The sequence below is a fragment of the Sciurus vulgaris genome (assembly GCF_902686455.1).
Source record: "Sciurus vulgaris genome assembly, chromosome: 8".
Lineage (NCBI taxonomy): Eukaryota > Metazoa > Chordata > Mammalia > Rodentia > Sciuridae > Sciurus > Sciurus vulgaris.
This window is the reverse complement of record NC_136468.1, coordinates 131,053,933-131,066,475: the sequence shown is the minus strand read 5'-3', so window position 1 is coordinate 131,066,475 and position 12,543 is coordinate 131,053,933. Positions and strand designations below refer to the sequence as shown.

The window sequence follows — 12,543 nt, the reverse complement described above, 5'->3', positions numbered from 1 at the left end:
CGAATGCGGCTGTGCACTCAAATCGCTCTGTAAGTCTCGGACCAGCCGTTTTGCAAGGTGCAGCCGGGCGCCGTGGCCCGCGCCTGAGGTCCCGCTACGCGGGAGGCTGAGGCAGGAGGATCCCACGGACCCGGGAATTGGAGACCAGCCTGGGCAGCACCCTGGGACGCCGTCGCAAAACCCACAAACAAACCAGAGGGGCCAGGGTTGCGGCTCAGTGGTGGAGCCCTTGCCTCGCGCGTGTGAGGTACTGGGTTTGATCCTCAGCGCCGCCTATCAATACATGAGTAAAATAAAGGTCATCAGCATCTACGAAAAAATTAAAGAAAAAAATAGAATAAAACAACTTTTATTTTGGGAGCACAGACTGCCAGACACCTCACAAGAATTGCTCCACCCTGCGAAGCGGCAGCCGGAGCGGCAGGTCCTACGGGGAACCCCGTTTCACAGGTGAGGGTTGGGGCCGGAGGACGGCGTGGCTGGCACTCTGGGCCCACCCTCGGATTTCCAGAGTCCACTTAGCTTCACTAGAATCACTGCTCTTTAGGGGACCAGATGCGAAGGGCATGTCACACCGGATGGGGTGGCTCTATGAAAAGAGAAGGGAGAGGAGAGGCTGACCCAGATGTGGAGAAACTCGTATTTTGCTGGTGGGAATGTAAAAATGGCAAAGTCGCCTCGGACAATAGTATGGGAATTTCCTCCAAAGCCACACGTAGGATCTGAAAATTCTGCTCCTAGGCATCTATCCAAAAAAAAAAAAAAGTGAACACAGGCATTTGACCAGGTATTTGTAGATGGATGTTCAAGCCTCATTCCCAACAGCCAGAGGAGGAAACAACCCAACTGTCCACCTCAATCTAACAGATGAACAAAATGTCAGATAACCACACGGTGGAATATTAGACAGCCCTAAAAAGGAAAGAAATCCTGAGAGTTGCTCCAGCATGGACGAACCTTGAGGACATCATGCTACATGAGACAAATGGTCACAAAAGAACAAAGAGTGCATGGTTCCACTTATGTAAAGAATCTAGAACAGGCAAAGTCATGGAGACAGAAAGCAGGTCGGTGGCTGCCAATGGCTAAAGGAAGACAAATCAGAGAGGGAATGCTTAACAGGTACAGTGCTTCAGCATGAAAAGACATGAAAGTCCTGGAGGTGGACAAATGCTGTCATGCAACAATGTGAAGGTATTTAGTGTCCCCAAGTAGACATTTAAAAAAAAATCTCTGGCTGGGGGTATGAGCAGAGTGACCCCCAAAACATGCACAAGGACCTGAGCTTGATCCCCAACACTGAAAAACTAAAATCAACACACACATGAGCACACACACTTGTGCGCACACACACACACACACACACACACACACACACACCAAAAAGAAATCCAAAGCTTTTTTTTTTTTGGTACCAGGGATTGAACTCAGGGTCACTCAACCCCTGAGCCACATCTCAGTCCTATTTTGTATTTTATTTAGAGACAGGTCTCACTGAGATGCTTAGGGCCTCACTTTTGCCGAGGCTGGCTCTGAACTCTCGATCCTCCTGCCTCAGCCTCCCCAGCCTCTGGGATGACAGGGTGCACCCCATGCCCAGCTCCACAGGCTGAAGTCCTGACCACCAAGGGAGCCCAGCCTGTGGGACCCAGGCCTTCTCAGGTCTGTCCTGAGCCGCATTCCCACTGGGAACAGAGTGGGGGGCAAAGAAGCACCCCCCCATCACAGCTCCCAGATGGGGGCAGGAAGCGGGGTTTGGAACAGCCTAGAGGAGGAGGGTAGGGCGGCCTTCGTGCAGGAGAGGACCCTGCAGCTGTGGAAGCCCAAGTGGCCGCAGTTTCCAAAGACTTGCTCACTGAGACGGGGTTGCATCTGGTGAAAGAAAAATAGCCCCGGGGAGTCTGAACTGGGTGGCCGGGTGACCACGCAGCCTGGCTCAGACCCCTCCATTCTCAAGAGCATCCAGGTTTGGAGGAGCAATCAGTTCATCCTCTTCCTTCTTCATCCTGGTAACAACCACACAAAGCCACACTCACTACCCTGGGCACATTTCAGAGTTCACAACACCATGGCGGTTACTGAATCCACAGGTTGGATGCTCCTGGACTTATGGGGACAGGTCCCAATGAATCCATCCTGAAGCTGAAAATATTATCCAAATGCACTTGACACCCTAACCACTGGACAACCCAGCCTGGCACACCTTAAACAAGCTCAGGGAACTTACCAGAGCACACAGTTGGGCAAAGCCATCTAATACAGTGCTTTTTTATTTTTTATTTGAATTTATTTTATTTTTCATGCTGGGAATTGAACCCAGGGGTGCTCTACCACTGAGCTACATCCCCAGTAGCTTTTATTTTTTTTTAATTTGGAGACAGAGCCTTGATAAATTGCCGAGGCTGGCCTCCAATGGGCCATCCTCCTGCCTCAGCCTCCCAGGCCAAGGGAAGGACAGGCCAGCACCACCGCGCCGGGCTGCAAAGTGTTTCACATAAGCATTGTGTTGAATAGCGCAGGCAACTTTCTAAATGCCGTGGGACACTGTAGCGCATCTGCTGTTCCCCTGGTGACAGGGGGGCTGACAGGAGCCACCGCGGATGGGAGGGAATATCACAGGGCACATCCGAGCGCAGGAAAGGGGCAAACACCCAGAATTCAAAATGCGGCTTCTACCCGAGCACGCCCGGCTCTTGCTCCATCCTAAGCGGACGCATCCCAAGTTGGGGGTTCCGGAGCGCCGCCCCTGTGCACTGTGCCCCCATCCCTGCTGTCCCACTTTCCCAGGGGGAGCGTTTCCCACGCCTCTGGGTGGCGGAGCCCTGGCTCCACCAGGCCCTGCAGCCGCTGATCTGGATTTGGTCTCGGAATTGGATGGTCCTGGCCTGGCCTCAGCTCCTCCCTCTGCTGAGGCCGGGCCAGATCCCGCGCTGGTCCCCAGACACTTCCCTGCAGGAGCAGAGCCACCCTCCCTCCCTCTCTCCAGGCCTCAGAAATGGGAGGCTGCGCGGGCAGAGGGACACAGATCTCCTGTCACTTTGAAGAGTCTGCCCTTGGACCTGGAGCCACCCGAGGCTCCTCACCTCTGCTATTCTCCCTGCAGCTGCCCCTCGCCCGCCCTGCACCTCACCTTCCCGGGATAGGATCCCCGAGACGCCGAGGTTCAGTGGAGGGGTGTGGGGGGCCGGAGAGTAACCCTCCCCTGGGGGACCGCGCAGTGAGAGCATCTCCCAGGCAGTGTCCCCGTCCCTGAGAGCCATCTTAGCACGGCTGTGCCCTGTAGTGCCTGCAAGCACTCAAGTCCAGTCCACCCGACGTCCAGCCAGAGGGCACCTCCCCGGCCTACCCGGCCCACTCCATGCGAGTGGGACCCACCCACCCAAAGGGAGGTCTGTGGTTGTGAAAAGGGGCTGGGTTCAAAGTGGTCAGCCGGCGTCTTCCCAGAGCCCTGAAGGGGCCGGTTTGCCTTTCAGACCCTCCAGGCGCGACCCCAGCTGCCTCCCTGTCACCTTAGCAGGCACCCCCGCTGACCTGGAGGAGAAGCAGGATGCTCTTCCCTCCAGGTAAACATCCGCCTTTTCAATCCTCACTGATTTGTTCCTTCCTACAATTCGTGCTATTTTGGGACAAGGTGACCACTGGCTGAAGCCATTAAAGGAGCTGCTTCTCTTTTCCCCTTGTTTTTCTCTAGATCCAGGGTTGGCCAACTCCAGCCCTAGGCAAAGCCCAATCCACTGCCTGCTCTTGTCAATAAAGTTTTATTGGCACAGCTGCACCTATGGCCATTGTCCTGACGCCTTTCAATGGTCATCTAGTATCACCAAGGCTCTGCCTTAGTGACAGTTAAGTAGTGGTCACAGAATCCACAGGGCCCAGATGGTGTTCACTATGATAGTCCGCAGACCCTGCTCGGGGTGGTGGGAAACGGGGTGGTGGGGGACCCCGAACAACTGGGCTCTCCAAGGACATGGAGTCTCTTCTTTCCTTTTGAATGGTTTTTGTTTGCTTAATATATCTGAAAAGAAGGTGCAAAACAATTGAGACCCAAGGACACACTGTTTCACACTAAAGAAGTCACGAGAATCAGGAGTTGAGAAAGGTGGAAAAGATAACCATACATTTTTAAAAAATGGAAATGCAATCAAAATAAGCTAAAATAAACCTTACTGAGCCAGGCGCAGTGGCACATGCCTGTCATCCCAGCAGCTCGGGAGGCTGAGGCAGGAGGATCTCGAGTTCAAAGCCAGCCTCAACAACTTAGGGAGGCCCTGAGCAATTCAGTGAGACCCTGTCTCTAAATAAATTATAAAAAAAAGGGCTGAGGATGTGGCTTAGTGGTTGAGCACCCCTGAGTTCAATCCCTGGTTAAAAAAAAAAAAATTCTATTGACAATTATGAAGAGTCCCCACGAGACTCCTTCCAAGATTTTCACTAGAGGATCTTAACAGATTAGGGGGTCCTCATATGCAAAACAGGAATAAGGGGCTTCTCTGACAGGTCCCCCATTGCTCAGCATGCTCCCCACCTGGCTTCCTGATGCAGCAGGCCAGTGTCCCCAGACCTGAAAGGGGACGCCAATCATCCTGTAGGCCTCTGTCTTCCATTCCGCTAGGGACCAGGTCTTGAGCTATGTCCTCTTTCAAATATCCAAAACTCTGGCTGTGTCCCACTGCACCTGCCCCTTTGCTGGGTGTCCTGGGGTGCTTTGCGGGAGAACTGCAGAAAAGTCCAAAGCCACAGAAGAGCAAGTGCTTCTCACAGTCCCCAACCCCACCGTCAGAGCCAGCAGCCAGGGTCAGCATGGGACCTTCCTCCCCTACATTGAGAATTCCACTTAAAACCCAAGTGGAATCGAATCCTGCGCACTATTTGGAAACTTTTCATCGTGGCTTGATTTCACGACGTCGTGAACGTGGTTCATGTGGAGAGCTATGCGCTCTCTGCAGCAGATCCGGGTGCTTCCCTGGTACACCTCTCTAAGGACACCTCATCCTTAGGTCACCCGTCCTGCACCCCTGGACATCGGTGAACGGCTCACATTCCAGTCGCTGACCACTGAAACCAACACCGCAAGCAAAACCACATGAAATGATTTTCCCGAGGTAAATCCTGCCCAGCAGCAGGCTGGCTGGTTCAAAGGGTGCACAGCTCTTCCAGGGCTCTGGGGACATGCAGAGTCACACCCGGGGGGGGGGGGGGTTCCCTGCCGACTCAAGCTGTGTGGTCAGGGTTCTGCAGGTCTGCCCTCGGGCTGGCCCAATAAAATGACTGGAAAGCAATAAACCAGAGCTCCTGGCAGCCCTTGCTCCTCACTTGGAGCCCTGCTGGTCTTGCTTCGTGGCCAGACAGCCACCAAGCTGATGAGGTTTCCCAGGGCAGTTCCAACAGCTCCCAGAGACAAGCAGGTCTGGGACCAGCCCGGCCCGACGCTGGTTGATGGGCCAGGAGGGAAGACCCCAGGCCCAGAAGCGACATTCAGAGCAGAGCCAGAACTCAGGTCGACAAGACCCAGAGCACAATGCTAGACTGAGAAAACACGTGAGCATGACACGCCCTCTTTAGAAAGCCCGAGAAGCAAGTGCATGTTATGTTTCAGAAAAAAATAACAGTTTCTTCCGAGTACAAATACATTTCTGAAGGAAGTTGCTTCTGTTGGTTCAGGAGTTGTCTGGGTACAAAGCTCCAGTACTAGTGAGGTTGGAGGGGGGTCACTCTCCACCTCTAAAATCATCAGTGGCTCCCACTGTCCATTGCCTTAGGTAAGGTGTTCAAACCCCCGGCCCAGGCCGTCGCCGCTGCAGCGGCCCAGGGCGAACACAGTTCTGTTTTCATTGTGTTTAACTTTTACTGTTATTTTCTATTTAAGGCAAGTGACAATCGTTTTCTGTTTACAGTGGAGATTGTTTTAAGGTTCCTTTTGAAATACATCTATTTAACTTCTGAAAAAATGATAAGTTTAAAGGGTTGAGTGGATGTGGGAAAAACTTGTACAGTTTTTTTTTTAATTCTTTCTTCTGTTTAGTTTGAACTAGGGGAGTTCACCATGGAGCTGACGGTTCAGACCCAGGGTCTCAGGAACGCCCCTTCCTAAATGAGACATTGGCTTTCTCAGCCTCCTTTGCAGTTAAGGGTGACCACGTGACCAGATGTGACCAAAACACAAAAAGCATAAGGGAAAATGGAGATGACTTCTAGAGAGGTTTTTGCTTTGCTGCTAAGACAGGCAGATGCAGTTTGTGGTGGCTAACTCCCATTCCTCCTGCCTGGAACAAGGATGTGATGTCTGGAGTCAGGGCAACCACCTTGGGGCCAAAAGACCACAAGCCAGCATTTTTTAAGGTCATGGAAAAGACCTTGATGACATGGTTGTGTCATTGTGCTAACTCCAAACTGTTCTTCTCTGTTTTTCTTTTTTAATAGAAAAAAATGGTACTTGTTTAAGCTATAGTTGGTTAAGCGTTCTATTATATGCAGGCAGAACACTTTCCTAATGGACACAGGTAGTTGGTACAAATGGGTCATTGGACAAAATGTCTTCTAAGTGACACTTCATAGTAGCTGTGGTGCCTTTGAGCAAACAGTTTACCTCTTGGTTCATAAGCAAGTTCAAGGACACCCACAGGAGATAGTGCATGCCAAACACCACTGGAGACTTGGCACAAGTGATAAATGAGCCACAAAACAAACGACTATGGAGCCTCCAGGACAGAGGGTGGGTGGGATTTGGAGAGGACTGTTGTCTGGACTTTTAAGATGCAAACGAGCAGCTCTCCGATGAGAAGTTCGGTAGGGGCAGTAATCAGGGGGCTGCACCTTCATCCAACTCTCAGATGACCCGGCTTGGCGAAGTGCCCAGGAACTCAAACACAGCATCCCCGAAACCAGGCGCGGGAAAGGCCTGAGCCGCGGGACTGAGCGCAGGTCCAGGCAGCAGCTTGGCGGCGGCCCCGCCCCGTGCCCCGCCCCACCTGCCGACCCCCTCACTCCGGAGGTCTGTTCTTTGCCATTCGCTGCCTGGCACGGGACCCGCTGGGCTCAGAGCAGGCTTGGGGGCAGAAGGTCCTTGTCCTTGTCTGGTGGCCACAGTGACTGGAGCCGGGTGACAGCGGAGGCAAGTCCGAGGTCCCCAGGAAGAAGAGCTTGTCCACAGGATAGACTCCCGGGAAGACGTCCAGGTCCCATCCCCAAACCCACGGGTGTGACATGGTAAAGGGACCTTCCGCTGTGACCAGGTTGGGGCTCTTGAATGGGGAGATGACCCTGGATTCCCTGGGCAGGCCTGATGCCACCACATTACGTGAGAGGGGCAGAGTCAGAAGAGAGGACGACGGAACAGGTCAGAGGGACACAGGGCCACAAACCAAGGAGTATGGCAGCCCCCTGGAACCTTCTAGAAGTCAGAGAAGGCAGGGAAGTGGATTCTCCCCTAAAGCCTCGGAAGGAAGGCAACTGCGCTGACCCATCTCAGACTTCTGGCCTCCGGCTGGGGGTCACAGGTGGCCTCCAGCTGGGGGTCACAGGTGGCCTCCTGGGCAAGCTCCCTGGGTGGCCAGGAGGGGCTGCCTGCAGGACTCCGGGGGAGTCCTCCTGCCTGGACCTGGGGCCACCAGAGGCCGGAGTGATGGGCTCCTGCTCCTTGGGTCCAAGGAACAGCTGCAAATCCAGTGAGGCGGACGGGGTCCTGAACTTCCCACCTCGCTAAGGAAATGTAGAGGTCACTGGGTTAAAATCAAATAGGATGTTAAATTCGGTGCCTCGGCCTCACTGACCTTACTGGATGGCACAGGCCTGTCCTCTGGAACAGCCTGGGGCAGGCGCCACACACAGGTGCAGAGACTGAGGCCCAGAGCGGACGTGGCCTGGCAGGAAGGGGTCCCAACTCCCACCTCGGCTTCTCCGCCTCTGGACGGGCAGACCCGGCCGGGGGCTGAGGCTGCCCCGCCAGGCGTATTTAACTTGACCGCTAATTACCCCTTTGTGAGCAGCTGTGTGTGACTGCTCGGGTCACCCTGGAGAACGCAGGGGACGCCAGGATGGGGGAAGCAGAGGCCCTGGGCTTAAAGAATCTTCTGCAGAATGGAGGCTCCAGGGACAAAGCCGCGGTGACATTTGTGGTCCACACTGAGGGACACGGAGCTTCCTACCACCAACACTCATCTCTAATCACTGGCGGGTGGCGTGCAGGAAATGCCTCTATCCCCTGGGCCAGGCTGGGGTCACGGGTCCCCTGTCCGAGGTCCCCTTGCCACGGATTGACAGGTGGTGGGCGCCCAGGATGACCAGCACATCTTTCACACTTTCAGATCAAGGCGCTTGCAAAGGGTTCCGGGGGGAAAGATTAAAATACAATTAAAATCAAGTTTTGGGTTCATTTGCTCGCGGTGGTGAGGTCGGAAGGACAGGAGAGACACTGTTTCACTGTCCCCACTCTGGGGACTGCCCGTGCTGAATTTTGCAAGTGTGTTATCTGGCCAGATAAATAAATAACAATGAAGTTCTAAAACGTTTAGGTGTAATGTGGACCGAAGGCCCCGCTTCCTGTCTTATATAGCTGCACGTGGGTGAGTATAAACATATATAATAGAGGGCGTGGCTGTACAGGGAACGTGCTAGAAGACCCCGCCTAGGAGAGGTTGGCCAACTGGCAGAAGACACTTTTTAATCGATTCGCTCGCTGAGTTCTAGTGTCTGAATTTACACGATAGCAAGAGCGGTTTCTGAGTCTGCAGTCGGTCTCTGTGTGAACACTCTGCAGACCCGGGCCAGTCCCCCACCCCAGGCCAGGCCACCACCCTCTCCCTGGCCTGCAGGATCCCGGTCACCGCCTCCCTGACCTTGTCCACTCTGGGTCAGGAGTGAACTGCCCCTCAGCAAGGTCAAATGACCCAGTGTCTAGAACAAAACATGGGACACAGATCTTAAGGGAACTTCTGTTCCTCAGGAGACATCAGAGTAAAGAAGGGATCCGAAGGAGTTTTGAACTTAGCACGGAACCACCAATGACCAGCTATCCCCTCCTCGGTCTACACTCAAAGGACTTAAAATTGGCATGCTAGTGACGCAGCCACATCGATGTTCATAGCAACTCAACTCAGGACATAAGCTGTGGCACTTCAACAGAGGAATGGATAAAGAAACTGTGGTTCATATACATAATTAGGGTTAGGGGACTTTATACGGAGGAAATAATTTCCCCCAGGATCAACAAGCACAGGAAGAAATCAGAACAAATTACAAGCACAGGTTAGACCAGGATCCTTGTCTCCCAGGGTGCCCGGGCCAGGCTGAGGGGCTCTGGCCAAGGGCCCGAGGCATCTGGGGCAGAACCCACAGCTGTCTCTTTGCTAAAGCTCCAGGGCTCTCTCAGATTCTCAGGAGGGTCCCAGCAAAACATCCTTGCTCCCCGGCCACCAGTGAAGCAGCTCTGGAGCGTCCCAAAGGGCAGAAAGCGCCTCCAGGGGCACAGCCCACCCCGCCAGCAGCTCTGAGTGGCCCCCCGGGAAACAGACGGGTCAGGTCCCTGATGAGTCACTGCGGGCTCTCCCCTGGATGTGTCCCGTCTGGCCCTGCTACTGAAAACACTGTCCCAGCTCCTAAATGCAGGTAAACACCACCTGCTCTACTTTCTCCCCAACACTAATCTTGCCCAGCATAATCACCAGTTACTGAGAGCTCAGAGGACGCTGGGGTTGGGGCATGACACACAGGGCTGGTAGCCAGGAGCCCCTGTCTCATCCTGTCTGTGTCCCTCAGTATGACCATTCAGAGCATGGACTTCCAGAGTCAGCCATTTCCACCCCCACTGCTGTGTGACCTTAGGCCACTCACTCCACTTCTCTGAGCCCTGCCTTCCTCATCTATAACATGAAACCGAGGGACGTGCTTAGCATGCTCAAGTTGCAGATTAAGTGAGATCACAGCTTCAAAGTTCTTATCACAATGCCAATGGTCACCTGGGGCATTGATTAGCAATCTCAGCAGAAGTTTTACTATTAATAATGTAGAGACTGGGGAGGCTGGAGCCGGCAGTTAGGTCCTCCAGCTTCCACACATGAGCAGGAAAGGGACAAGAAAGAAGGGGAACGGGGGAGCTTTGTCCTCCACTCCACCCAGTCCCAAATGCAGCAAGGAGATCTGGAGAGTATACAGCAGGTGCTCAGCAGACAGAACCTCAGGCCATTATAAAATTCACCTTCAGAAGGAGACTCCAAGAAAATGCCCTCTCTGGGCCCTGAGATCCTCTTCTGCCCAAAGAGACACTTTCTTGCAAACCGCCCAGATTGCAGCTGAGGCAGGAACAGGAAGCGGCTCCCTGGTCACAGCCGCTGGGCACTCGGGAGGGGCAGCTCACCCGAGCCCCAGGTGCCCTCTGCCCGCTGGAGCCAGCCAGGCCCTGGGTGGGGTGTGGCGTGCATGTGTGTCCGTCACCCTGGGGAGACCTTGCCCTGTCCTAGCAAAAGCCACTGGTCCTGCCCACGACCTCTGTGCCGGAGCGTGACTTTCCTTCTGCTGCTGACGATAACCACCCAGCTCCCTGGCGCCCAGTGGGACTGTTCAGGTCAGCCCCCGGGGTCCCCAGAGGTGACCCGCTGCTCAGCACACACCCAAACAGACCCCCTGCCCTGGCCCTGACCAGCTGGGCTTCGGGGGAGCCCTCCCTGCGACAGCCCTCTTTCCCGGAGCGCCGACTCACCGGGATGGACGGACTCAGAACACAGTCTCTGGTGGCGTGATGCGGGCGAGGCTCAGCCCACCAGGAAAGGGGTCTGCAAGCCACATCGCCAGATGAGGCCCAGCGGCTTCCACCTGCTGCAGTTTAAAAGCAGCTCTTTTACCAGTTTATCCAGAAGGTTTACTGACCTACTGTGTGCGGACACCCGCTTTGGTGATGAAGGATCCTGCTTAGGTGGAGCTTACACCCCCTCCCTGGTGGAGGGGGGTCCGGGCGATGGAATTGCCAAGGTGCCAAGGGGGCCCTGTGTGACCAGGAAGGCGAGGGGGCAGGTCTGTGACGTGAATCATGCTGGGGCCCTGCAGATTAGGCAATCCAGAGAGGCTTCTTGGGGGAGGCGACCTTCCAGTCACACGACCTAGGAGACTGGAGGAAGCTGGACAAGGGAAAGTCATGAGGTCACTAGGCAGAAAAGAGCCAGGCACGGTGGCCCACGCCTGTCATCCCAGCAACTCGGGAGGCCGAGGCGGGAGGATCGCCAGTTCAAAGCCAGCCTCCACAACAGCGAGGCCCTAAGTAACTCAGGGAGACCCTTTCTCTAAATAAATACAAAATAGGGCTGGGGAGGTGGTCGAGTGCCCCTGAGTTCAATCCCCAGGACCTACCCCTGACAAAAAAAGGCAGGAAAGAAGCACTGAACATGCAAGGAGTAGAATTTCTGCGTGTCCCTGGAGTGGAAAGCAGCAGGGCTGAGTCTGCAGGGGGCAGAGGGCAGTCGGAGGGTGCATCCAAGGCACTCCTGGGACAGGCCTCTCACCCTGCCTCCCTGTAGCTGTGATCTGCTTTCCTGAGCAGGGGGGTGGAGTTACTGCCCACCTGCCAGGGTCAGGCATCCTCGGGCCTCGCACCCAGAACTGCTGGCTGGGCAGGTAGGAGGGGAGGAGGACGTGGGCATGGGCCTTGGAAGAGCCTCAGCTAGGGGGTCACTGGTGCACACGCCCAAACCCAAGCCCTGTGTCCTGGAGCTAGGCCACACTTCCTGAGTCTCTGAGCCTCAGTTTGCTCGCCTGTGGAATGGGCTGAGAATCCTCTCTGTCTTGAACAGGAGCCAAGACGTTTCCTGAGCACCTGGAAACAGCTTGGCACTGTTTACATGCAGTGTTTGTACAGATCCAATTTTTCTTGTTCTCCTACTGTGCGCCAGGTGCTGTCCTAGGAACCGGGGATGCTGCCGTGAACAAGAAGGGGCCAAGGTCAGGCCCAGCAGGGGAAGATGTCGAAAAGCTTACACAAGTCAGCAGCGACAGAGGCAAAGCTTAAATGCACACAGTAGGTGTGTTCCCTCAGTCCAAGACTGACCCTGTCCCCCAGAGAAAGCCCAGCGCCTAGGCACCCTGCCAAGTGAAGGTTCCTATCCCCCGGCAGACACCCAGGCCAAAGAAGCCAGCTCGAGGGGCCACCCGGCTCCCACGGGGTCTGCGCTCCAGCCCCCGCCCCACGCCCCAAAGGCAGCACCCCACACCCCACAAATGGCATCCTGGAACGTCTCCTTGGGGAGCGGCCAGCTCTGCCCCGGTGGGGCAGGAGGGCAGCCTCTTCCAGCGCAGGCATGAATCATGTCCTGTAAAGAGGGAGGCGCCATCAGGCAGCCCCTGGACATGCCAGGCGGGGTGGGGTGAGGGCCTGGGAGCCCTTGTCCCCACACCAGGAGCACGGGTCTCGGGGCCTGATCCAGCATGAGCCGCGCCGAGCTGCCCTCCTCCGCTCCTCAGTCGCTGGGTGCCTGCAAGTCTGACTGTTCCTTCGCCCCCTTGAGAGGGGAGGACTCGGAGGTTCGTGGAGGTGAACGGCCTCGTCTGCGGTCACACGAC

The 12,543-nt window shown here is 55.1% G+C and overlaps 1 protein-coding gene across 8 annotated transcripts in view; it reads right to left on the bottom strand.

Moving 5' to 3' along the window:
* KIAA1671 overlaps positions 1 to 12,543 on the bottom strand; it is a 143,617-nt gene that overhangs the window by 107,600 nt on the left and 23,474 nt on the right. Inside the window, exon 1 of one of the 8 annotated variants that reach the window (XM_079151243.1) lies at positions 11,801 to 12,359. The exons of the other annotated variants lie outside the window; for them this stretch is intronic. The gene's annotated coding sequence lies outside the window, so the exon portion shown is untranslated. Of the gene's footprint in view, positions 1 to 11,800; positions 12,360 to 12,543 lie in introns of those variants that run through there. 8 annotated transcript variants of the gene reach the window in all.